Below are 13018 nucleotides of genomic sequence, written 5' to 3'. Positions count from 1 at the left end.
AGTTTGGGAAAACCAGAAGCTTACTACAGTGACCAAAATGGAATTTTACAAGGCATGCGTTATGAGAACCCTACTGTGTGGCAGTGAATCATGGACCACCTACACAAAGCAAGAGAGAAAACTAAACTCATTCTGTTTGCGATGTCTCCATAGGATCTTGAAAATCACATGGAAAGAAAGAGTGTGGAGTACTGAGATCCTTGTGCGAACAGGTATTCTCAGCATCTTTACAGCCCTCAGACAACGCCGTTTGCGCTGGCTTGGACATGTTCACCGGATGGAGGACAAATACATCCCGAAAGTCATCCTCTACGGACAACTCACTACTGGCTCAAGAAAACTGGTCGCGCCCACCTCCGTTACATAAATGTAATAAAACATGGGCCTCAGCTCTGGAAGAAAAACGTACAATGCAAAAATGGCCAGCTCCTCTACCACCAAAGCGAAAGCCACCTTAACCTGCGCTATTTGTGGATGGGAGTGTCTCTCCAAAATAGGGCTCCACAGCCACATGAGGAAGTGTGCGAGATGAACTATAGTCGTTCTACGACTGAAGGAGGCCAACAATAAAATATATACTATATCTAGACTGGACATGGAGATATTTTAACACTACAAAAAATGTGAAAATTTTTTAAAAAGTTGAAACAAAGTGTTGTTTTGTAAAGTAGTTATAAGAAGTACATTTTTTTCAACCTTAACCTATGTAACATAAAATTTAATTTTTAGATCTAAATCTAGATCATGTCTAGATCTATTAGTCGAACCATGGAACTATACTAATGGAACACCAGCTTCGAGTTTTTTACAAAGCCAAAGAGAGTCGAAGTGCCGTCGCGCATCATTTTTGCGCATGGTGCAATGTGGAGAAATCCATGATGATGCCAAAGAAGAGATTTACTCCGTCAGTCCCTTGCAATGGGTGTAAAACTTTCGTACGCTCTATTTGATTAGATGTGTAAAAACTTCATCCATTTTCTAACTATCTGATATAATAGATAAAATTTTCCCGAATAAGAGATCGTCACAAAAGATATTTTTTTCGACCACCCTATAAAATGCCACATTTTTTCAAAAAAATAGAATCTAAATTCCGAAAATACAATCTTTCAGTGTTTCTGTGTTTGGTTTATTTACACTAAATCTGGATGAAGACCTGTCTACCGTTCCTCTAAATGCGTATTTGTTATGATATACTAAATTGCACGAAATAAAAATAAAAATAGGAGGCCTAATACAGTTTTGACACTCCAAGCTACGCATTTCTAATCGTTTTTTTTTATTATTATTATCGAAAGGACTAGGCTATAGGCATACACGTCTCGTCATATGAATCTGATAGATCTAAAACAAATACTGATAGTCATTCATTAATTAATTATTAGAATTACTTGACTACCAACTGGGTATTTTTATTGCCAAAATACAATGTATTTTATGTGCATTTATTAAAAACAACAACCAAAAATTAAGCGTTCGACGCAACTAGATCTAATATTAATAATATAGATTCTGGTTCTAGATCCAGAAAGCTACTTCTCTAATTCAGTTTTCTAGTTTAATTCTAGTTAGATCTAGATGTCTAGACCAGTAGATCTAAATCTAGCCAGGGTTTTTGTCATGGAATAGATCTATAAACCTGCAGCCGCCTACTGATCACGATATGACAGATACTATTGATGAGATATTCTCTCTACTTCTTAGACTTCTATATTATATAATATAATATATATAGATCTACATCTAGATCTAGTAGATCACAGTAAAACTCAATGTGTACTTCCGACTTAAGCTCAACAAGTCTACTCCAAAGTATACTAGTAAAGTCACAAAGTGTAAAGGATCATTATATATTCAAATAAAAAATTTATAGGCCTAAATGAATCGAATAATCAGTCACTGATTTGACTAATCTAAATTGTTATTTTTTAAATGGCAAGTGTTATTGATGACTTCTGACTTGTAAACGAGTTGCAGAGATTCTAGCTTTTATTTTGATGACATGTTACGATATATCAATGATATTTAGATAAATGCAAGTACCTAGAGGAACAGAGAGAAGGACCATTTAATATAAGGCAAAGAAGTAAGATGTTTATAATCCATCAAACTCACAGAGGACTTGTGTCGGCATTTCATGCATTTACAGAAGCTACAAACTATGCTACAAAAATGATAGGCTTGTCTTTGATTCCTAAGACTTATGAGGAATGCTGTTTCCAGAGGCTACTCAGCCCCAGCTGTGACCTACATATTATGCCACACTGAGCACAGGCATAACCATTGTCCACCTGTGGTAGAATCAGTTGTTTTTTTTTTTGCCATCTACCCTCGGCAATTAATTTTCATTGGTGTATACCACACCTTTGTAAGTGACCTCCTGCTGTCTCGTTCTGAAGCTGTATGCAACCAGGTGCTCTCTTATTCTATGTCAGTTAAAGTAAGTTGGCGCCTAAGCATTTCTGTGGTACCTCTTTACGTGCATATGACATGTTAGGCAAATGGTTTAGCCTATCGGAATGCCATTTCGGAAAGTATAGGTGCTTAAAATGAAACTCCAAATATCTGGACTTCCAGTTACCAAGAAAATAAGCTTAGGATTCAAAGAGACGACACTGGCATTTCAGCTAAGACGATCAGTGAAATTAATAGCAACTTTAATTGAAGTCCACCAAACAAGATAAAAAAAAAACAAGTGTGGCTTCAATAGCATTGATGATATTAAATTTACTTTTATCTCATTTACTAGTATTACTATTTCATTGACTATGGTTTTTTGTTGTCAAATAGGCATAAGTACATGTAGTAGTTCCTGCAATTTGATGAAAAATAATAATTAAATTGTGTATAGTCTATATACAAATGTTTATAAGAGATCACAGCTTAGCTTAATTTACGTAATATTTTAAAACTATGATTTTGTGTTCTGACTCTACTGTAAATAAATTATATTTTATTTTAAGAATGCAAAATTGGAAATTCTGTTCTGATGAAAAAAAATTATTAAACTAAAGTAGATGTTTATGGTTCTTTTGTATTTATTTTTAAATTATTTATTCATTAAAAATTAATTGCTCATTAACATTTACTTGAAGTAAAGATCAAAAACACAAATTCAATACATGATCCGCTCCCAATTCAAGCAGATCACAGCCCATCACTTAAATGTATTTACTGTCAATTCTACAGACTATTCATTTCAAAATGTTGCTTTAAATTGTTATATGACACAATCAAAGTACTGGTACCTCACATTGATGTAGGACTAAAGCAGCTGAAATAATGACAAATTTTCATTCACTAACTTGTACTGCAATGATTATCCATTAATCTCAATATACTTATAACGGAAAAATAATTCATAAGGTTTAGATACAACCATTGGAAATAATAATTATAATTTTTTTCTTAATTTGCTTAATTCAAATCTAATATAAACAAGATTTCCTCTGTCAAGAAAATTATGAGGGAACAACATGCATGTTCTTCTCAGTAAGTTTTGCAAAGGGAATTAAGAATATATGATGTTGCTTTTTTTAGCCAACATTTTAAACCTTCGCACCAGGTTTTAGTTTTAAGGAGAATGCACCATATTTTATGTTTACTTTTGATAGATTCTTATTTTAATTTTAAAAAAGTAAAATTTCCCTTACATATCTTGCAATCTATATAAAGTTTATCAGTTTCTGTGCCCCATGGTTAGCGAGGGTGTCATGTACCCAGCACAACAACCAACCACCTTTTGAAAAAAAATCCCATTTCAGACGTCACAATCTATAGGGCAGATGATGTTAAGGTCATTTGATTCTTTGGCCAGTGCATCATGTGGCCAGCACAACAACCAACCATCTTTACTTTCCAAAACAAAAGTCAGCTACCCATTAGAGTTAGGTGGACTCAGGGGCACCCAAAAATCTAAAAAAATTTTAACCCGAGTCTTCACAGAGATTCAAACCCATGACTTAACCATTCAGCCATGGATCCCCAAACTGCCTTTACTTATTCCTTACTATTGCCATGTATCCCTAGCCTTTTGAATTCTGAAATTGAAAACCCCAGTCTTAATTGAACCCAGGAACCCTCAGTTCAGAAGCCAAGTGCTTTACCACTCATTCACTGCACTCCCAATTGTTTTAATGGGGCTCAGATTAATAGTTTTCAAGTACAATATCAAACAGATTTAAAGAAATACTAAATCCAAACCTGTTGGCTGAATGACAGGATATACATAAATATGTATAGAGCTTACAGTATAATATATATATCTTAATTAAAATTGGTCCAAGACTTTTATTTTGCAACATGATGGGATTTTCCTTTCTGGTGGTGCTATGCAGGAGTCCAAGAATCTCATCTTTTCTCATAACAGAAAGTTATCTAGTTATAAAAATAAATAAAAGGATTTAAAAAAAAAAAAATATGTGTGACGTATGTGTTGACCATGCTAAACGTATATATGTTATTAAGTATAATTATATAATTTTGCCATTCTAAAAATAGTCTGTACCTAAAAGGGGCTACTGTGTTAATGTGTAGACATGGCCCTGACCTTAATAGTTATGAATTATTACTAAAGGTGAAAGCAGATATTCAGTGAATTTGATGGACATTGCACTCATCTAAAAGCAACTATAACATATATTATAATTTACATTTTCATGGAAAACTAGTTTTTCAAAAATACAAGTACTTCAGCTTATGAGAAAAGTGCATAGGGAAAAATTGCAGTACCTTACCTTTAAGAGGTGCAACCAATCATTGACTTGTCAGGAATGCATGCCTTTTTCTTGCATTTCCAAACATAACTGTAATTATACAATTAGGCATAAAACATCTTTTAGATAACTAAACTAAAAATTGTATAGTAGTACTTACAATAAATATTGAATGGATGCCAATATTATTAATGTCTGCCCAGAGAGTAGAAATAGTATAAGTATGATCCTTGAGCCATTCTGGTACATCATCAGAACTGGTTGGCATGGTTCTACTTGTTAATAACTGAAACATTACAAACATTTTTTTAAATTTATAATTTATCACAGACTAGAATAGAAATGTTGCCAGGAAAAATACCAATGGTTACAATGCACCTGATGATACTTTTGTAGCCTTAAAATGCACCAAAACTTCATTCATTAAATCTGATAAGAAACATATATGTATCACACAAGTCCAAGTTGATCAGAGTGTCATAGCAAATAATTAACTAGATATGTGAGTTTTATATTAAAGTGCTGAATTTCAGGGGATAGATCCAACTTGACACCACATCATTTATTTGTTCATGAACTCATGGGTCTGGGCATGGCATGGAATGGGAACTATTATTTAATGTATGGGGTGCAGGCGAGGCATGGATTATAAATTGTCTTGTATAGATTAGATTGGGTAAAACTTCCCATCGAAGGTAACTTTTACTGATAGATCTGGATCAATTATAAATTTATGGGATCTAGGCCTGCATAAATTTTATCTTTAATTTATATATTTTATGTACATAAATAACTAGTCTAGAATCTATAATTATATCTTAATAATAATTTTTGTAGATGTCATATAATATCTAAAATATTAAGTATAGATCAGTAGATTTAGAATTTTAGCTAGTAAATATTTTTATAATCCAAATCTAAACTGGATCTATATATTGTATATCTATCTAGAATTTAGATCAGTAGATTTAGTATTTTAGCTAGTAAAATACTTTTATATATTCTAAATCTAAACTGGATCTAGATCTAATTATTCTAGAAGCTTAGATCTAGAAGACTAGTTGTCAAGATTTGACTACACTATAGCTAATGCACTAGCTAAGTAGGCCTACTAGATAGATCAAGAGACAGAGTACTAATAGTAATAGACTCTTGCCTCGTTGGGCCTCTCAAATCAGCTACAGACTTTAGAGACAATTTAGGAAGGTGAATTTCGATCCAATTCCAAGATGTACAAACTACAAGTTAGAGTCTAGCTAGAGATGCTAGATCTAGTCTAGAAGGGTGATCAATTAAAAATAAAATCAATCATTTCTAAAGTTTGTAAAATTATATTTTATAGATCTAATCTATCTATTTATAATATAGAAATCTATGTCTACTATTTTAATATTTAAAATGATATGGCTGATGATATTAATTATTTTAATTGAGACATTGACATTCAAAGAAACAAAATAACTAGATCTTATACTAACTCATAGACTCTACTTATACTTTATTGCATTAAACCTTTGAGTTTACGTTCCACTATCTTGACTTTACTACATTGACTAAAAAGGGCACTATCACGCCAATCACGGTGACTATGATTATTTATTTATAGATCTAGAATACTAGTCTAGATTATTATCTATGATGATGATGATAATCAACTGGTAGAGCTATAATCAGTATAAACTATAATATAATCACAGCATTCGTTTCATTCACTGTCTGTATCAATAATCGTGTGATGTGAAAGTTAAGTCTAGATTTAGATCTAGATTAGATAGAATTGATAGATTATAAATCTACTTTCTACTATTAAAAAGTATTATTATTATAGATCTACATCTACTAATATTAGTACAGGTTCTAGATCTACAGGCAATACACTATAGCGACTATACAATACACTACACCTATAGACTAAGTCACTAAGATTTAAGATGATCGATAGATCTAGAGTATTCTAGAGTTCTAGACGTAGACTAGATCTATAAACATTCATATTGATCTCATGTATGGTCTAGATCTAGAGAAAATAGAGTGGAAATCATGACTTTATTAGATTTTAGATCTATTGAGTTATTTTTTTAAAAAATATCTTTAAATAGATCTAGAACCATGTCCATAGTCTAAGTCTGGGTGTTGTAGATCTTGATTATTCTAGATATAAGAGATCTAGATCTATAGATAAGTTCGGTTTTTAAAAAATGCGCATTCGAAATTTAAAATACCCAGATTTAAGTATTAATATACCCATATTGGTAGGGCCGCGTTAATCATTTATTAGATCTATTAAAGCATGTCTATATAAAAGATATTATTATTTAAAAAATATATTATTATATAAAAGATATAGTTGTGAATATTTACTAAAAAAATTAAAATAATGAATTTTTTACTTTTGCCAATTAACACTCTGGCTGGCAAAAAGGATGACTCCTCAATACTGTGAAAAGACGATAACTGCATGAGTTGGTTTGGAATTGTATTTTGTAAGACTAACTTTAAAAAAAAATCCTTCAAGAGAATAAACGAAAAAAGGTTTGTCAGAAGAAAAGCTGGCTGGACTACGCAAATAATGGACCAGCCTCTCTCTCTTGATATCTTGTTAAGAACATTGGTGACTGGGAAAAGTGGAGGATTTGGTTACGCGGGACAGATGATAATGATTTCATGTACATAAAAAAAATCCAGATTTTGTGTAAAATACCCAAATATGAAAGTACTGAAAACAGCTATTTTAATGGGGTGGCCTTAAAAAAATAACTTTTGTGACGATCCCTTATTCAGGAAAATTTTATAAATCACAAAACATTGTGAGAAAATGGATGAAATTTTTAGAGATCTAATAAAATAAAGCGTAGGAAAGTTTTACTCTCATTGAAGGTCAGTCCAAGTGACTGGAGGAGTAAATTTCTTCTTTTGCATCCTCCTGAATTTCTCCATATTGCACCATGCGCGAAAAAAAATGCGCGACGGCACTCCCCTAGTAAAAACTAGGAGCTGTTGTTCCATTAGTATAGTTCCATGGTTCGATCATGGTCGAACTATACTAATGGAACAACAGCTCCTAGTTTTTACTAGGGGAGTGCCGTCGCGCATTTTTTTTCGCGCATGGTGCAATATGGAGAAATTCAGGAGGATGCAAAAGAAGAAATTTACTCCTCCAGTCACTTGGACTGACCTTCAATGAGAGTAAAACTTTCCTACGCTTTATTTTATTAGATCTCTAAAAATTTCATCCATTTTCTCACAATGTTTTGTGATTTATAAAATTTTCCTGAATAAGGGATCGTCACAAAAGTTATTTTTTTAAGGCCACCCCATTAAAATAGCTGTTTTCAGTACTTTCATATTTGGGTATTTTACACAAAATCTGGATTTTTTTTATGTACATGAAATCATTATCATCTGTCCCGCGTAACCAAATCCTCCACTTTTCCCAGTCACCAATGTTCTTAACAAGATATCAAGAGAGAGAGGCTGGTCCATTATTTGCGTAGTCCAGCCAGCTTTTCTTCTGACAAACCTTTTTTCGTTTATTCTCTTGAAGGATTTTTTTTTAAAGTTAGTCTTACAAAATACAATTCCAAACCAACTCATGCAGTTATCGTCTTTTCACAGTATTGAGGAGTCATCCTTTTTGCCAGCCAGAGTGTTAATTGGCAAAAGTAAAAAATTCATTATTTTAATTTTTTTAGTAAATATTCACAACTATATCTTTTATATAATAATATATTTTTTAAATAATAATATCTTTTATATAGACATGCTTTAATAGATCTAATAAATGATTAACGCGGCCCTACCAATATGGGTATATTAATACTTAAATCTGGGTATTTTAAATTTCGAATGCGCATTTTTTAAAAACCGAACTTATCTATAGATCTAGATCTCTTATATCTAGAATAATCAAGATCTACAACACCCAGACTTAGACTATGGACATGGTTCTAGATCTATTTAAAGATATTTTTTAAAAAAATAACTCAATAGATCTAAAATCTAATAAAGTCATGATTTCCACTCTATTTTCTCTAGATCTAGACCATACATGAGATCAATATGAATGTTTATAGATCTAGTCTACGTCTAGAACTCTAGAATACTCTAGATCTATCGATCATCTTAAATCTTAGTGACTTAGTCTATAGGTGTAGTGTATTGTATAGTCGCTATAGTGTATTGCCTGTAGATCTAGAACCTGTACTAATATTAGTAGATGTAGATCTATAATAATAATACTTTTTAATAGTAGAAAGTAGATTTATAATCTATCAATTCTATCTAATCTAGATCTAAATCTAGACTTAACTTTCACATCACACGATTATTGATACAGACAGTGAATGAAACGAATGCTGTGATTATATTATAGTTTATACTGATTATAGCTCTACCAGTTGATTATCATCATCATCATAGATAATAATCTAGACTAGTATTCTAGATCTATAAATAAATAATCATAGTCACCGTGATTGGCGTGATAGTGCCCTTTTTAGTCAATGTAGTAAAGTCAAGATAGTGGAACGTAAACTCAAAGGTTTAATGCAATAAAGTATAAGTAGAGTCTATGAGTTAGTATAAGATCTAGTTATTTTGTTTCTTTGTATGTCAATGTCTCAATTAAAATAATTAATATCATCAGCCATATCATTTTAAATATTAAAATAGTAGACATAGATTTCTATATTATAAATAGATAGATTAGATCTATAAAATATAATTTTACAAACTTTAGAAATGATTTATTTTATTTTTAATTGATCACCCTTCTAGACTAGATCTAGCATCTCTAGCTAGACTCTAACTTGTAGTTTGTACATCTTGGAATTGGATCGAAATTCACCTTCCTAAATTGTCTCTAAAGTCTGTAGCTGATTTGAGAGGCCCAACGAGGCAAGAGTCTATTACTATTAGTACTCTGTCTCTTGATCTATCTAGTAGGCCTACTTAGCTAGTGCATTAGCTATAGTGTAGTCAAATCTTGACAACTAGTCTTCTAGATCTAAGCTTCTAGAATAATTAGATCTAGATCCAGTTTAGATTTAGAATATATAAAAGTATTTTACTAGCTAAAATACTAAATCTACTGATCTAAATTCTAGATAGATATACAATATATAGATCCAGTTTAGATTTGGATTATAAAAATATTTACTAGCTAAAATTCTAAATCTACTGATCTATACTTAATATTTTAGATATTATATGACATCTACAAAAATTATTATTAAGATATAATTATAGATTCTAGACTAGTTATTTATGTACATAAAATATATAAATTAAAGATAAAATTTATGCAGGCCTAGATCCCATAAATTTATAATTGATCCAGATCTATCAGTAAAAGTTACCTTCGATGGGAAGTTTTACCCAATCTAATCTATACAAGACAATTTATAATCCATGCCTCGCCTGCACCCCATACATTAAATAATAGTTCCCATTCCATGCCATGCCCAGACCCATGAGTTCATGAACAAATAAATGATGTGGTGTCAAGTTGGATCTATCCCCTGAAATTCAGCACTTTAATATAAAACTCACATATCTAGTTAATTATTTGCTATGACACTCTGATCAACTTGGACTTGTGTGATACATATATGTTTCTTATCAGATTTAATGAATGAAGTTTTGGTGCATTTTAAGGCTACAAAAGTATCATCAGGTGCATTGTAACCATTGGTATTTTTCCTGGCAACATTTCTATTCTAGTCTGTGATAAATTATAAATTTAAAAAAATGTTTGTAATGTTTCAGTTATTAACAAGTAGAACCATGCCAACCAGTTCTGATGATGTACCAGAATGGCTCAAGGATCATACTTATACTATTTCTACTCTCTGGGCAGACATTAATAATATTGGCATCCATTCAATATTTATTGTAAGTACTACTATACAATTTTTAGTTTAGTTATCTAAAAGATGTTTTATGCCTAATTGTATAATTACAGTTATGTTTGGAAATGCAAGAAAAAGGCATGCATTCCTGACAAGTCAATGATTGGTTGCACCTCTTAAAGGTAAGGTACTGCAATTTTTCCCTATGCACTTTTCTCATAAGCTGAAGTACTTGTATTTTTGAAAAACTAGTTTTCCATGAAAATGTAAATTATAATATATGTTATAGTTGCTTTTAGATGAGTGCAATGTCCATCAAATTCACTGAATATCTGCTTTCACCTTTAGTAATAATTCATAACTATTAAGGTCAGGGCCATGTCTACACATTAACACAGTAGCCCCTTTTAGGTACAGACTATTTTTAGAATGGCAAAATTATATAATTATACTTAATAACATATATACGTTTAGCATGGTCAACACATACGTCACACATATTTTTTTTTTTTTAAATCCTTTTATTTATTTTTATAACTAGATAACTTTCTGTTATGAGAAAAGATGAGATTCTTGGACTCCTGCATAGCACCACCAGAAAGGAAAATCCCATCATGTTGCAAAATAAAAGCCTTGGACCAATTTTAATTTAAGATATATATATTATGATGTAAGCTCTATACATATTTATTATCCTGTCATTCAGCCAACAGGTTTGGATTTAGTATTTTTTAAATCTGTTTGATATTGTACTTGAAAACTATTAATCTGAGCCCCATTAAAACAATAGGGAGTGCAGTGAATGAGTGGTAAAGCACTTGGCTTCTGAACTGAGGGTTCCTGGGTTCGATTAAGACTGGGATTTTCAATTTCAGAATTCAAAAGGCTAAGGATACATGGCAATAGTAAGGAATAAGTAAAGGCAGTTTGGGGAGTCATGGGTTTGAATCTCTGTGAAGACTCAGATTTAATTTTTTTAGATTTTTGGGTGCCCCTGAGTCCACCTAACTCTAATGGGTAGCTGACTTTCGTTTTGGAAAGTAAAGATGGTTGGTTGTTGTGCTGGCCACATGATGCACTGGCCAAAGAATCAAATGACCTTAACATCATCTGCCCTATAGATTGTGAGGTCTGAAATGGGATTTTTTTTCAAAAGGTGGTTGGTTGTTGTGCTGGGTACATGACACCCTCACTAACCATAGGGCACAGAAACTGATAAACTTTATATCATCTGCCCCATAGATTGCAAGATATGTAAGGGAAATTTTACTTTTTAAAAATTAAAATAAGAATCTATCAAAAGTAAACATATAAAATATGGTGCATTCTCCTTAAAACTAAAACCTGGTGCGAAGGTTTAAAATGTTGGCAAAAAAAGCAACATCATATATTCTTAATTCCCTTTGCAAAACTTACTGAGAAGAACATGCATGTTGTTCCATCATAAGTTTCTTGACTGAGGAAATCTTGTTTATATTAGATTTGAATTAAGCAAATTAAGAAAAAAATTATAATCATTATTTCAAATGGTTGTATCTAAACCTTGTGAATTTAGTTTCAGTTATAAGTATATTGAGATTAATGGATAATCATGAAATTGTTAAATAATTGCTGCTATCATTCCATTGACTAAAGAATCATAATTATTTTTTTTTTTAATTAATTTCAAAATGATTTTTTTCAAGCATAGAGTTCACATAGATCTTGAGTGAAATTTTTTTTTTATTTGACTAATGCTTCAATTTTATTGTATCATATTAGTTGTTAATTTTTATTACCCAGAATATTTAAAAAAATGAGTACACTATTTTCATGTAATAATGTAACTTGGTATTCACACAATGCTCAAAATACACTATAATCTTTAGGCCATACAGATTTGTATAAATTAACTTGTTTAAATACATTGTAAATGTATATTGTTTGGATAAGAATAAAGTTTTTCTGTAGACAATTATTGTTCAAGATTTGTTGATGCTTCTGCTTAATCAATTATATATATATATATATATTAGTTTTAACACGTCTGATAATAAATGACAGTACAAGTTAGTGAATGAAAATTTGTCATTATTTCAGCTGCTTTAGGCCTACATCAATGTGAGGTGCCAGTACTTTGATTGTGTCATATAACAATTTAAAGCAACATTTTGAAATGAATAGTCTGTAGAATTGACAGTAAATACATTTAAGTGATGGGCTGTGATCTGCGTGAATTGAGAGCTGATCATGTATTGAATTTGTGTTTTTGATCTTTACTTCAAGTAAATGTTAATGAGCAATTAATTTTTAATGAATAAATAATTTAAAAATAAATACAAAAGAAACATAAACATTTACTTTAGTTTAATAATTTTTTTTCATCAGAACAGAATTTCCAACTTTGCATTCTTAAAATAAAATATAATTTATTTAGAGTAGAGTCAGAACACAAAATCATAGTTTTAAAATATT

At 31.2% G+C, this 13018-nt stretch overlaps 2 long non-coding RNA genes across 2 annotated transcripts; one reads left to right on the top strand and one right to left on the bottom strand.

The window, feature by feature from the left end:
• Positions 1-3114: 3114 nt before the first annotated feature.
• Positions 3115-6155, bottom strand: LOC129927398 (uncharacterized). The gene is made up of 3 exons (XR_008779016.1): positions 4876-6155; positions 4737-4805; positions 3115-4377 (listed from the first exon to the last, which is right to left on the bottom strand). It is a non-coding gene; the product is annotated as an uncharacterized LOC129927398 (long non-coding RNA).
• A 2268-nt stretch (positions 6156-8423) lies between these two features.
• Positions 8424-12549, top strand: LOC129927397 (uncharacterized). Its single transcript, XR_008779015.1, has 3 exons — positions 8424-10607; positions 10678-10746; positions 11106-12549. It is a non-coding gene; the product is annotated as an uncharacterized LOC129927397 (long non-coding RNA).
• The last annotated feature ends 469 nt before the right edge of the window (positions 12550-13018 follow it).

This window comes from Biomphalaria glabrata, chromosome 7, assembly GCF_947242115.1.
Source record: "Biomphalaria glabrata chromosome 7, xgBioGlab47.1, whole genome shotgun sequence".
NCBI classification, from domain to species: Eukaryota; Metazoa; Mollusca; class Gastropoda; family Planorbidae; genus Biomphalaria; species Biomphalaria glabrata.
The sequence above is the reverse complement of the archived record's forward strand: the minus strand, read 5'-3'. Positions and strand labels throughout refer to the sequence as shown.